General features: G+C 39.6%; 2 non-coding genes across 2 annotated transcripts; one reads left to right on the forward strand and one right to left on the reverse strand.

Annotated features, from left to right (window-relative positions):
* Nucleotides 1-4,305: 4,305 nt before the first annotated feature.
* LOC130959229 (small nucleolar RNA R71) lies at nt 4,306-4,413 on the reverse strand. The gene has a single exon (XR_009078322.1). It is a non-coding gene; the product is annotated as a small nucleolar RNA R71 (small nucleolar RNA).
* A 7,320-nt stretch (nt 4,414-11,733) lies between these two features.
* LOC130958534 (small nucleolar RNA R71) lies at nt 11,734-11,841 on the forward strand. Its single transcript, XR_009077649.1, has one exon. It is a non-coding gene; the product is annotated as a small nucleolar RNA R71 (small nucleolar RNA).
* The last annotated feature ends 1,109 nt before the right edge of the window (nt 11,842-12,950 follow it).

A 12,950-nucleotide genomic window follows, 5' to 3' on the forward strand; every position in this document is an offset into this window, starting at 1 on the left:
GGTGATCAGTATGTCCCGAGTGGAAAGTATATCAGACCTCCAGTACCTTCCGCAAGCCGGACTGAAGGCCAGTCTTTCGACGCTCTTCCTTCTCCTGCTCCACCATCATCCACTCCTCAGACACCATCCACCAATCAGATGCTCCTTCATATCCTTGAGAGGATGGACTGGCGGATCGAGCAAATGGAGCGCCGCAACAAGCGCCGATACACTTACCAAAAGGAGCTCATTGCTAGTAATCACCCACCTTCGGAAGAGAACGATACCACGGATTCCACTTCACATGCCCGCCAAGACGAGCCGGACAGTGAAAGTGATGGTCCCAACCCCACTACGCTCATTCCTGACGACACAGAGGACCATGCCAAACCTTAAGTGTGGGGAGGTTGATGAGCGGATAATTTATACGCTTTTGGCATTGTTTTTAGGTAGTTTTTAGTATGATTTAGTTAGTTTTTAGTATATAATTATTAGTTTTTATACAAAAATCACATTTCTGGACTTTACTATGAGTTAGTGTGTTTCTATATGATTTTAGGTATTTTCTGGCTGAAATTGAGGGACCTGAGCAAAAATCTGATTCAGAGGCTGAAAAAGGACTGCAGATGTTGTTGGATTCTGACCTCCCTACACTCGAAATGGATTTTCTGGAGCTACAGAATCCCAATTGGTGCGCTCTCAATTGCGTTGGAAAGTAGACATCTTGGGCTTTCCAGCAATGTTTAATAGTCCATACTTTGCTCGTGATTTGATGGCCCAAATTGGCGTCAAAATGCCAGTCAGAGACCCTTTTCTGGCGTTAAACGCCAGAACTGGCATAAAAGCTGGAGTTAAACGCCCAAACTGGCACCAGAGTTGGTGTTTAACTCCAAGAAAAGCCTATGCACGTGAAAGCTTCAATGCTCAGCCCAAGCACAAACCAAGTGGGCCCCAGAAGTGGATTTCTGCATCATTTACTTATTTCTGTAAACCCTAGGTTACTAGTTTACTATAAATAGGACCTTTTACTATTGTATTTTCATCTTTTTGATCATCTTTGATCTTGGGATCAGGTCTTCGAACCCTTTTTCGATTGTTTCATGTTATTTGGGAGGCATGGCCATTCGGCCATGTCTAGACCTTGTTCTTTTGTATTTTCAACGGTTGAGTTTCTACACATCATAGATTAATGTGTGGAGCTCTGCTATTCCTCATGAATTAATGCAATTACTATTATTTTCTATTCAACTCAAGCTTATTCTTGTTCTAATATATCCATTCGTACTTCAACATGATGAATGTGATGATCCAGTGACACTCATCACCATTCTCACTTATGAACACGTGCCTGATAACCACTTTCGTTCTACCTGAAAACAAGCTTGAATGCATATCTCTTGGCCTCCTGGTCCACAACGCATGGTTGCCTCTCCTGACAACAGGGCCTTCTATTCCATGAGATCAGAGTCTTCGTGGTATAAGCTAGAATCAATTGGCAACATTCTTGAGATCCGAAAAGTCTAAACCTTGTCTGTGGTATTCCGAGTAGGATCTGGGATGGGATGACTGTGACGAGCTTCAAACTTGCGAGTGCTGGGTGCAGTGACAGTGCACAAAAGGATCAATGGATCTTATTCCGACACGATCGAGAATCGACAGATGATTAGCCCTACGTAACCCGTAGCCAGACCATTTTCACTGAGAGGACGGACGGTAGCCATTGACAACGGTGATCCCCAACATACAACTTGCCATGGAAAGGAGTATGTAAGATTGGATGAAGACAATAGGAAAGCAGAGGCCCAGAGGGAACAAAGTATCTCCATACGCTTATCTGAAATTCTCACCAATGAATTACATAAGTATCTCTATCTTATTTTATGTCTTATTCATCTTTTAATTATCAAAACCCCATAACCATTTGAATCCGCCTAACTGAGATTTACAAGACGACCATAGCTTGCTTCAAGCCGACAATCTCTGTGGGATCGAACCTTACTCACGTAAGGTATTACTTGGACGACCCAGTGCACTTGCTGGTCAGCTGCACGGAGTTGTGAGAGAAGTGTGAACTCACGATTTTGTGTACCAAGTTTTTGGTGCCGTTGTCGAGGATTGTTCGAGTTTGGACAACTGACGGTTCATCTTGTTGCTTAGATTAGGTTTTTTTTCTTTTTATTTTGTTTTTTAGAATTTTTAAGAATGAATTCTAGAGTTTCAGATGATGCTTTTATCATCACAGGAGCTAGTTGATTCCCATCAATTTTGCTGTTGTATGTAATGTCCTGTTGAAGCTTGATTAACCATGTCTAATCCTTTTAGACTGAAGCTTTAGACTAACATTGTATGATTCCTGGAATTCTTATTAAAAATTTTGAGTTTCTTATTTTCTTGTTCAAAATAATTTTCAAAAAAAATACAAAAAAGTATAAAATCATAAAATAAAAAAATATTTTGTGTTTATTGTTTGAGTCTAGTATCAAATTTTAAGTTTGGTGTCAATTGCATGTTTTATTTTTCCTGCATTTTTCGAAAACTCATGCATTGTGTTCGTCATTGATCTTCAAGTTGTTCTTGATGATTTTCTTTGTCTGATCTTTAAATTCTCTTATTTTGTGTCTTGTGTTATTTTTCATGTGCATTCTCAAATTGTTAGTGTCTCTAGTATGAAAATTTCTAAGTTTGGTATCTTGCATGTCTTTCTTTTCTTAAAAATTTTCAAAAAAATATGTTCTTGGTGTTTATCTTGACATTCAAAGTGTTCTTGCATGCATTCCTTGTTTTGATCTTAGTTTTTCATGTTCAATTTCATTTTGTTATTTTTCTCTCTCATCATTAAAAATTTAAAAAAATTTCAAAATTATGTCTTTTCAAGTCAATAATACAGAGAATTGAAGATTCAGAACATACAGTAGAGGAATCACAGAAAAAAAGCTGGGCATTCAAAACGCCCAGTAAGGAAGGATTTCTGGCGTTTAACGCCCAAGGAGGTAGCCAAGTGGATGTTAAACGCTAGAATGGATACCATTCTGGGCGTTTAACGCCAGGATAACACCAGGGAGGTAATTTTGTTTTCAATTCAAATATTTTTCAAATTTTCAAGTTTTAAAACTAATTTTTCAAAATCTTATCTTTTTCATATCCTCTCTTATCAATCATATCTTTTTCAAAATATTTTTCATTTTTCTTTTAATATTTTCGAAAATCCTTGCTAACAATTAATGTTGTGATTCAAAAAATTTCAAGTTTGTTACTTTCTTATTAAGAAAGGTTCAATATTTGAATTTTAGAATCATATCTTTTAATTTCTTATTAGTCAAGTCATCAATTTTAAAAATCAAATCTTTTTTTAAATTATTTTTCAATCATATCTTTTTTAAATCACATCTTTTTAAATTTTAATTTCAAAATCTTTTTCTAACTTCTTATCTTTTCAAAACTTACTATTTCTTATCTTTTTCAAAACCACTTAACTACTTTTCTCTCTCCAATTTTTGAAAACCACTAACAACTTTTTTTAAATTCTTTTTAATTAACTAATTGTTTTAAGCTCTAATTTTATTTTATTTAAAAATTTTTGAAAATTTTCTCTCTCCCATATCTTTCTATTTAATCACTACATTTATCCTCCTTTGATAATTCGGACCCCCTCTCTCTCTATAAATTCGAATTCTTCTTTATCTACCTCTTTTCCTTTTATTCTTCTTTTCCTCTAACACATCAAGGAATCTCTATACCATGACATAGAGGATTCCATACTTTCTTTGTTTTCTTCTCTTTCATATGAGTAGGAACAAAGATAAAGGCATTCTTGTTGAAGCTGATCCTGAACCTGAAAGGACTCTGAAGAGGAAGCTAAGAGAAGCTAAAGCACAACTTTTTGGAGAGGACCTGACAGAAATTTTCGAAAAAGAAGAAGACATGGCAGCCGAAAATAATAACAATGCCAACAATGCAAGGAAGGTGTTTGGTGACTTTACTGCACCAACTCCCGATTTCTATGGGAGAAGCATCTCTATTCCTGCCATTGGAGCAAACAACTTTGAGCTTAAGCCTCAATTAGTTTCTCTGATGCAACAGAATTGTAAGTTTCATGGACTTCCATTGGAAGATCCTCATCAGTTCTTGGCTAAATTTTTGCAAATATGTGACACTGTTAAGACCAATGGAGTTGATCCCGAGGTCTACAGACTTATGCTTTTTCCTTTTGCTGTAAGAGACAGAGCTAGTATATGGTTGAACTCACAACCTAGAGACAGCCTGAACTCTTAGGAAAAGCTGGTCAATGCCTTCTTAGCTAAATTTTTTCCACCTTAAAAGATGAGTAAGCTTAGAGTGGAAGTTCAAACCTTCAAACAAAAGGAAGGTGAATCCCTCTATGAAGCTTGGGAAAGATACAAGCAATTGATCAGAAGGTGTCCCTCTGACATGCTTTCAGAATGGAGCATCATAGGAATCTTCTATGATGGTCTGTCTGAGTTATCCAAGATGTCATTAGACCATTCTACAGGCGGATCTATTCATCTGAAGAAAACGCCTGCAGAAGCCCAGGAACTCATTGAAATGGTTGCAAATAACCAGTTCATATACACTTCTGAAAGAAATCCTGTGAGCAATGGGACAACTTAGAAGAAAGGAGTTCTTGAGATTGATACTTTGAATGCCATATTGGCTCAGAACAAAATATTGACTCAGCAAGTCAATGTAATTTCTCAGAATCTGGCTGGATTACAAGCTACATCTAGCAGTGCGAAAGAAGCCTCCTTTGAAGAAAAAGCTTATGACCTTAAGAATCCTGCAATGGAAGAGGTGAATTACATAGGAGAACCCTATGGAAACACCTACAATTCTTCATGGAGGAATCACACAAATTTCTCAAGGAATGATCAATAGAAGCCTCAACAAAGCTTTAATAACAATAATGATGGGAGAAACAGGTTTGGCAATAGCTAACCTTTCCCATCATCTTCTCAGCAACAGACAGAGAACTCTGAGCAGAATCGTTCTGGCTTGGCAACCATAGTCTCTGATCTATCTAAGACCACACTAAGTTTCATGAATGAAACAAGATCCTCCATTAGAAATTTGGAGGCACAAGTGGGTTAGCTGAGTAAAAAGGTTACTAAAACTCCTCCTAGCACTCTCCCAAGCAATACAGAAGAAAATCCCAAGAGAGAGTGCAAGGCCATAACCATAACCAACATGGCCGAACCTGGAGAGAGTAAGGAGGACATGATTCCCAGTGAGAAAAACCTCATGGGATGTCCTCTGAACAAAAAGAAGTTCCCCTTTGAGGAACCAAGAGAATCTGAGACTCATACAGAGACCATAAAGATTCCATTGAACATACTTTTGCCATTCATGATTTCTTATGAGTGTTCTTCCTCTGAAGAGGATGAAGATATTACTGAAGAGCAAGTTGCTAAGTACCTTGGAGCAATCATGAAGCTGAATGCCAAATTATTTGGTAATGAGACTTGGAAGGAAGAACCTCCATTGCTCATTAATAAACTAAACACTTTGGCTCAGCTGAAGATACTGGTGCACGAAATTGTGATCAATACTTTTCAAAACATAAACAATCCCCGGTAATGGCTCCAAAGACTTGGTGCTCAATACCATGGCATAAACACAACTTCGCACAACTAACCAGCAAGTGCACTGGGTCGTCCAAGTAATAAACCTTACGCGAGTAAGGGTCGATCCCACGGAGATTGGTGGTATGAAGCAAGCTATGGTCACCTTGTAAATCTCAGTCAGGCAGACTCAAATGGGTATAGTGGTAAACGAATAAAGTAATAAGATAAAGATAGAGATACTTATGTATATCATTGGTGAGAGCTTCAGATAAGCGTATGAAGATGCCTTCCCTTCCGTCTCTCTGCTTTCCTACTGTCTTCATCCAATCCTTCTTACTCCTTTCCATGGCAAGCTTGTGTAGGGTTTCACCGTTGTCAGTGGCTACCTCCCATCCTCTCAGTGAAAATACGTCCCTGATGCTCTGTCACAGCATAGGCTAATCATCTGTCGGTTCTCGGTCCGGCCGGAATAGAATCCAGTGATTCTTTTGCGTCTGTCACTAACGCCCCGCCTTTCGGAGTTTGAAGCACGTCACAGTCATTCAATCATTGAATCCTACTCAGAATACCACAGACAAGGTTAGACCATCCGGATTCTCTTGAATGCCGCCATCAGTTCTTGCCTATACCACGAAGACTCTGATCTCACGGAATGGCTGGCTCGTTTGTCAGGCGAGCACTCGGTTGTCAGGCGATCAACCATGCATCATGCAATCAGAAATCCAAGAGATATTCACTAAGCCTCAAATGCTTGTAGAACAAGAATGGTTGTCAGTCACCTTGTTCATAGGTGAGAATGATGATGAGTGTCAATCATCACCTTCATCAAGTTGAAGAACAAGTGATATCTTGGACAAAGAACAAGCGGAATTGAATAGAAGAACAATAGTAATTGCATTAATACTCGAGGTACAGCAGAGCTCCACACCTTAATCTATGGTGTGTAGAAACTCCACCGTTGAAAATACATAAGAACAAGGTCTAGGCATGGCTGAATGGCTAGCCTCCCAAATGATCTAAGATAGCATAAAATTAGAAGATAGCTACCAAGATTCCTAGATGAAAATACAATAGTAAAAGGTCCTACTTATAGAAAACTAGTAGCCTAAGGTGTACAAAGATGAGTAAATGACATAAAAATCCACTTTCGGGCCCACTTGGTGTGTGCTTGGGCTGAGCAATGAAGCAATTTCGTGTAGAGACTCTTCTTGGAGTTAAACGCCAGCTTTTATGCCAGTTTGGGCGTTTAACTCCCAATTAGGTGCCAGTTCCGGCGTTTAACGCTGGAATTTCTTGAGGTGACTTTGAACGCCGGTTTGGGCCATCAAATCTTGGGCAAAGTATGGACTATCATATATTGCTGGAAAGCCCAGGATGTCTACTTTCCAACGCCGTTGAGAGCGCGCCAATTGGGCTTCTGTAGCTCCAGAAAATCCACTTCGAGTGCAGGGAGGTCAGAATCCAACAGCATCTGCAGTCCTTTTCAGTCTCTGAATCAGATTTTTGCTCAGAACCTTCAATTTCAGCCAGAAAATACCTGAAATCACAGAAAAACACACAAACTCATAGTAAAGTCCAGAAAAGTGAATTTTAACTAAAAACTAATAAAAATATACTAAAAACTAACTAGATTATACTAAAAACATACTAAAAACAATGCCAAAAAGCGTATAAATTATCCGCTCATCACAACACCAAACTTAAATTGTTGCTTGTCCCCAAGCAACTGAAGATCAAATAGGATAAAAAGAAGAGAATATGCAATGAACTCCAAAAACATCTATGAAGATCAGTATTAATTAGATGAGCGGAGCTTTTAGCTTTTTGCCTCTGAATAGTTTTGGCATCTCACTTTATCCTTTGGAACTCAGAATGATTGGCTTCTTTAGGAACTCAGAATCCAGATAGTGTTATTGATTCTCCTAGTTAAGTATGATGATTCTTGAACACAGCTACTTTATTGAGTCTTGGCTGTGGCCCAAAGCACTCTGTCTTCCAGTATTACCACCGGATACATACATGCCACAGACACATAATTGGGTGAACCTTTTCAGATTGTGACTCAGCTTTGCTAAAGTCCCCAATTAGAGGTGTCCAGGGTTCTTAAGCACACTCTTATTGCCTTGGATCACAACTTTATTTCTTTCTTTTTCTTTCTTTTTCTCTTTTTTTTTTCGGTTTTTTTTTTTCGCTTGCTTCCTTCTTCTTTTTTTTTTTTGTATTCACTGCTTTTTCTTGCTTCAAGAATCATTTTATGATTTTTCAGATCCTCAGTAACATGTCTCCTTTTTCATCATTCTTTCAAGAGCCAACATTCATGAACCACAAATTCAAAAGACATATGCACTGTTCAAGCATACATTCAGAGAACAAAAGTGTTGCCACCACATCAAAATAATTAAACTGTTATAAAATTCAAAATTCATGCAATTCTTTTTCTTTTTCAATTAAGAACAATTCTTAAGAAAGGTGATGGATTCATAGGACATTCATAACTTTAAGGCATAGACACTAAGATACTAATGATCACAAGACACAAACATGGATAAACATAAGCATAAAAATTCGAAAAACAGAAGAATAAAGAACAAGGAAATCAAGGAACGGGTCCACCTTAGTGATGGCGGCTCTTCCTTCCTCTTGAAGGTCCTATGGAGTGCTTGAGCTCCTCAATGTCTCTTCCTTGCCTTTGTTGCTCCTCTCTCATGATTCTTTGATCTTCTCTTATTTCATGGAGGAGAATGGAGTGTTCTTGGTGCTCCACCCTTAGTTGTCCCATGTTGGAACTCAATTCTCCTAGGGAGGTGTTTAGTTGCTCCCAATAGTCTTGTGGAGGAAAGTGCATCCCTTGAGGCATCTCAAGGATCTCATGATGAGAGGGGTCTCTTGTGTGCTCCATCCTTTTCTTGGTAATGGGCTTATCCTCATCAATGGTGATGTCTCCCTCTATGTCAACTCCAACTGAATAACAGAGGTGACAATTGAGGTGAGGAAAGGCTAACCTTGCTAAGGTAGAGGACTTATCCGCCACCTTGTAGAGTTCTTGGGCTATGACCTCATGAACTTCCACTTCTTCTCCAATCATGATGCTATGGATCATGATGGCCCGGTCTAAAGTAACTTCGGACCGGTTGCTAGTGGGAATGATTGAGCGTTGGATAAACTCCAACCATCCTCTAGCCACGGGTTTGAGGTCATGCCTTCTCAGTTGAACCGGCTTGCCTCTTGAATCTCTCTTCCATTGTGCGCCCTCTTCACATATGATTGTGAGGACTTGGTCCAACCTTTGATCAAAGTTGACCCTTCTTGTGTAAGGATGTTCATCTCCTTGCATCAGAGGCAAGTTGAACGCCACCCTCACACTTTCCGGACTAAAATCCAAGTATTTCCCCCGAACCATAGTAAGATAATTCTTTGGATCCGGATTCACACTTTGATCATGGTTCTTGGTGATCCATGCATTGGCATAGAACTCTTGAACCATCAAGATTCTGACTTGTTGAATGGGGTTGGTAAGCACTTCCCAACCTCTTCTTCGGATCTCATGGCGGATCTCCGGATATTCACCCTTTTTGAGTGAAAAGGGAACCTCGGGGATCACCTTCTTCAAGGCCACAACTTCATAGAAGTGGTCTTGATGCACCCTTGAGATGAATCTATCCATCTCCCATGACTCGGAGGTGGAAGCTTTTGCCTTCCCTTTCCTCTTTCTAGAGGTTTCTCCGGCCTTGGATGCCATAATGGTTATGGAAAAATGAAAAAGCAATGCTTTTACCACACCAAACTTAAAATGTTTGCTCGTCCTCGAGCAAAAGAAGAAAGAAGAGAGTAGAAGAAGAAGAAATGAGGAAGAGGGAGATGGTGGTGTATTCGGCCAAAGAGGGGGAGAAGTGTTGTGTAGGTTGTGTGAAAATGAAGGGGTTAAAAATGGTTTATATAGGAGAGAGGGGAGATGAGGTTCGGCCATTATGGGTGGGTTTGGGAGGGAAAGTGGTTTGAATTTGAAGGGTGAGGTTGGTGGGGTTTTGTGGGCTCCACAGATCCTGTGGTGTCAAGGAAAAGTCATCCCTGCACCAAATGGCATCAAAATTCATGTTTTGAGCCTTTGCTGGCGTTAAACGCCGGGCTGGTGCCCATTCCTGGCGTTTAACGCCAGGTTCTTGCCCTTTTCTGGCGTTTAACGCCAGTCTGGTGCCCCTTTCTGGCGTTAAACGCCCAGAATGGTGCCAGACTGGGCGTTAAACGCCCAACTGCTAGGCTTACTGGCGTTTGAACGCCAGCAGCATCTTCCTCCAGGGTGTGCTGTTTTTCTTCCTGTTTTTCATTCTGTTTTTGCTTTTTCAATTAATTTTGTGACTTCTTATGATCATCAACCTACAAAATAAAATAAAATAACAAAAGAAAATATGTAAAATATAATATTGGGTTGCCTCCCAACAAGCGCTTCTTTAATGTCAGTAGCTTGACAGAGGACTCTCATGGAGCCTCACAGATACTCAGAGCAATGTTGGAACCTCCCAACACCAAACTTAGAGTTTGAATGTGGGGGTTCAACACCAAACTTAGAGTTTGGTTGTGGCCTCCCAACACCAAACTTAGAGTTTGACTGTGGGGGCTCTGTTTGTCTCTGAATTGAGAGAAGCTCTTCATGCTTCCTCTCCATGGTGACAGAGGGATATCCTTGAGCCTTAAACACAAAGGATTCTCCATTCACTTGAATGATCAGTTCACCTCTATCAACATCAATCACAGCCTTTGCTGTGGCTAGGAAAGGTCTGCCAAGGATGATGGTTTCATCCATGCATTTCCTAGTCTCTAGGACTATGAAATCAGTAGGGATGTAATGGTCTTCAATCTTAACCAAAACATTCTCTACAAGTCCATAAGCTTGTTTTCTTGAGTTTTCTGCCATCTCTAGTGAGATTTTTGCAGCTTGTACCACAAAGATCCTTAGCTTCTCCATTACTGAGAGAGGCATGAGGTTTACACTTGACCCTAAGTCACACAGAGCCTTCTTGAAGGTCATGGTGCCTATGGTACAAGGTATGGAAAACTTCCCAGGGTCTTGTCTCTTTTGAGGTAATTTCTGCCTAGACAAGTCATCCAGTTCTTTGGTGAGCAAAGGAGGTTCATCCTCCCAAGTCTCATTTCCAAATAACTTGTCATTTAGCTTCATGATTGCTCCAAGGTATTTAGCAACTTGCTCTTCAGTGACATACTCATCCTCTTCAGAGGAAGAATACTCATCAGAGCTCATGAAAGGCAGAAGTAAGTCCAATGGAATCTCTATGGTCTCATTTTGAGTCCCAGATTCCCATGGTTCCTCATTGGGGAACTCATTGGAGGCTAGTGCACGCCCATTGAGGTCTTCCTCAGTGGCGTTCACTTCCTCCCCTTCCTCTCCAAATTCGGCCATATTGATGGCTTTGCACTCTCCTTTTGGATTTTCTTCTGTGTTGCTTGGAAGAGTACTTGGAGGGAGTTCAGTAACTTTCTTGCTCAGCTGTCCCACTTGTCCTTCCAAATTCCTAATGGAAGACCTTGTTTCAGTCATGAAACTTTGAGTGGTTTTGATTAGATCAGAGACCATGGTTGCTAAGTCAGAGGGGTTCTGCTTAGAATTCTCTGTCTGTTGCTGAGAAGATGATGGAAAAGGCTTGCCATTGCTAAACCTGTTTCTTCCACCATTGTTGTTGTTGAAACCTTGTTGAGGTCTCTCTTGATTCTTCCATGAGAGATTTGGGTGATTTCTCCATGAAGAATTATAGGTGTTACCATAGGGTTCTCCTAGGTAATTCACCTCTTCCATTGAAGGGTTCTCAGGATCATAAGCTTCTTCCTCAGATGAAGCATCCTTAGTACTGCCAGGTGCATGTTGCATTCCAGACAGACTTTGAGAAATCAAATTGACTTGTTGAGTCAATATTTTATTTTGAGCCAAAATGGCGTTCAGAGTATCAATCTCAAGAACTCCTTTCTTCTGACTTGTCCCATTGTTCACAGGATTTCTCTCAGAAGTGTACATGAATTGGTTATTTGCAACCATTTCAATGAGCTCTTGAGCTTCTGTAGGCGTCTTCTTCAGATGAAGAGATCCTCCAGCAGAGCTATCCAAGGACATCTTAGATAGTTCAGAGAGACCATCATAGAAAATACCTATGATGCTCCATTCAGAAAGCATGTCAGAAGGACATTTTCTGATCAATTGTTTGTATCTTTCCCAAGCCTCATAGAGGGATTCTCCATCCTTCTGTCTGAAGGTTTGGACTTCCACTCTAAGCTTACTCCATCTTTGAGGTGGAAAGAACTTTGCCAAGAAGGCATTGACTAGCTTTTCCCAAGAGTCCAGGCTTTCTTTAGGTTGAGAGTCCAACCATATTCTAGCTCTGTCTCTTACAGCAAAAGGGAATAGCATCAGTCTATAGACCTCAGGGTCTACCCCATTAGTCTTGACTGTGTCACAGATTTGCAAGAATTCAGCTAAGAACTGATGAGGATCTTCCATTGGAAGTCCATGGAACTTGCAATTCTGTTGCATTAGAGAAACTAATTGAGGTTTAAGCTCAAAGTTGTTTGCTCCAATGGTAGGGATAGAGATGCTTCTCCCATAGAAGTCGGGAGTGGGTGCAGTAAAGTCACCCAGCACCTTCCGTGCATTGTTTGCATTATTGTTGTTTTCGGCTGCCATGTCTTCTTCTTCTTTAAAGAATTCGGTCAGGTCCTCTAAAGAGAGTTTTGCTTTGGCTTCTCTTAGCTTTCTCTTCAAGGTCCTTTCGGGTTCAGGGTCAGCTTCAACAAGAATGCCTTTGTCTCTGCTCCTGCTCATATGAAAGAGAAGAGAACAAGAAAATGTGGAATCCTCTATGTTACAGTATAGAGATTCCTTGAGGTGTCAGAGGAAAAGAGAAATAGAAAGAAGGAGGAGAAGAAGAATTCGAACTTTAATTAGATAAGGTTCGAATTGTGCATTGAGAAGGAGTGGTACTCCATAAATAGAAGGATGTGAGAAGGAGGGAAGTAATTTTTCGAAAATTAATTAAAATATTTTGAAAACATTTTTGAAAAACACTAATTGATTTTCGAAAATAAAAGTGGAAAAGAAATCAAGTGATTTTTGAAAAAGATTTTTAAATTAGAAATCAAAAAGATTTGATTGAAAACTATTTTGAAAAAGATGTGGTTAAGAAGATATGATTGGTTTTAAAAAGATGTGATTGAAAAGATATGATTTGAAAACAATTTTAAAAAGATATGATTTAAAAACAATTTTAAAAAGATATGATTTGAAAACAATTAAAAAAAAGATTTGATTTTAAAAATTAATGACTTGCCTAACAAGAAAAGATATGATTCAAACATGAAACCTTCCTCAACAGAAAAGGCAAAAAACGT

The sequence above is a fragment of the Arachis stenosperma genome, chromosome 10 (assembly GCF_014773155.1).
Source record: "Arachis stenosperma cultivar V10309 chromosome 10, arast.V10309.gnm1.PFL2, whole genome shotgun sequence".
In the NCBI taxonomy this organism is placed as follows: Eukaryota; Viridiplantae; Streptophyta; class Magnoliopsida; order Fabales; family Fabaceae; genus Arachis; species Arachis stenosperma.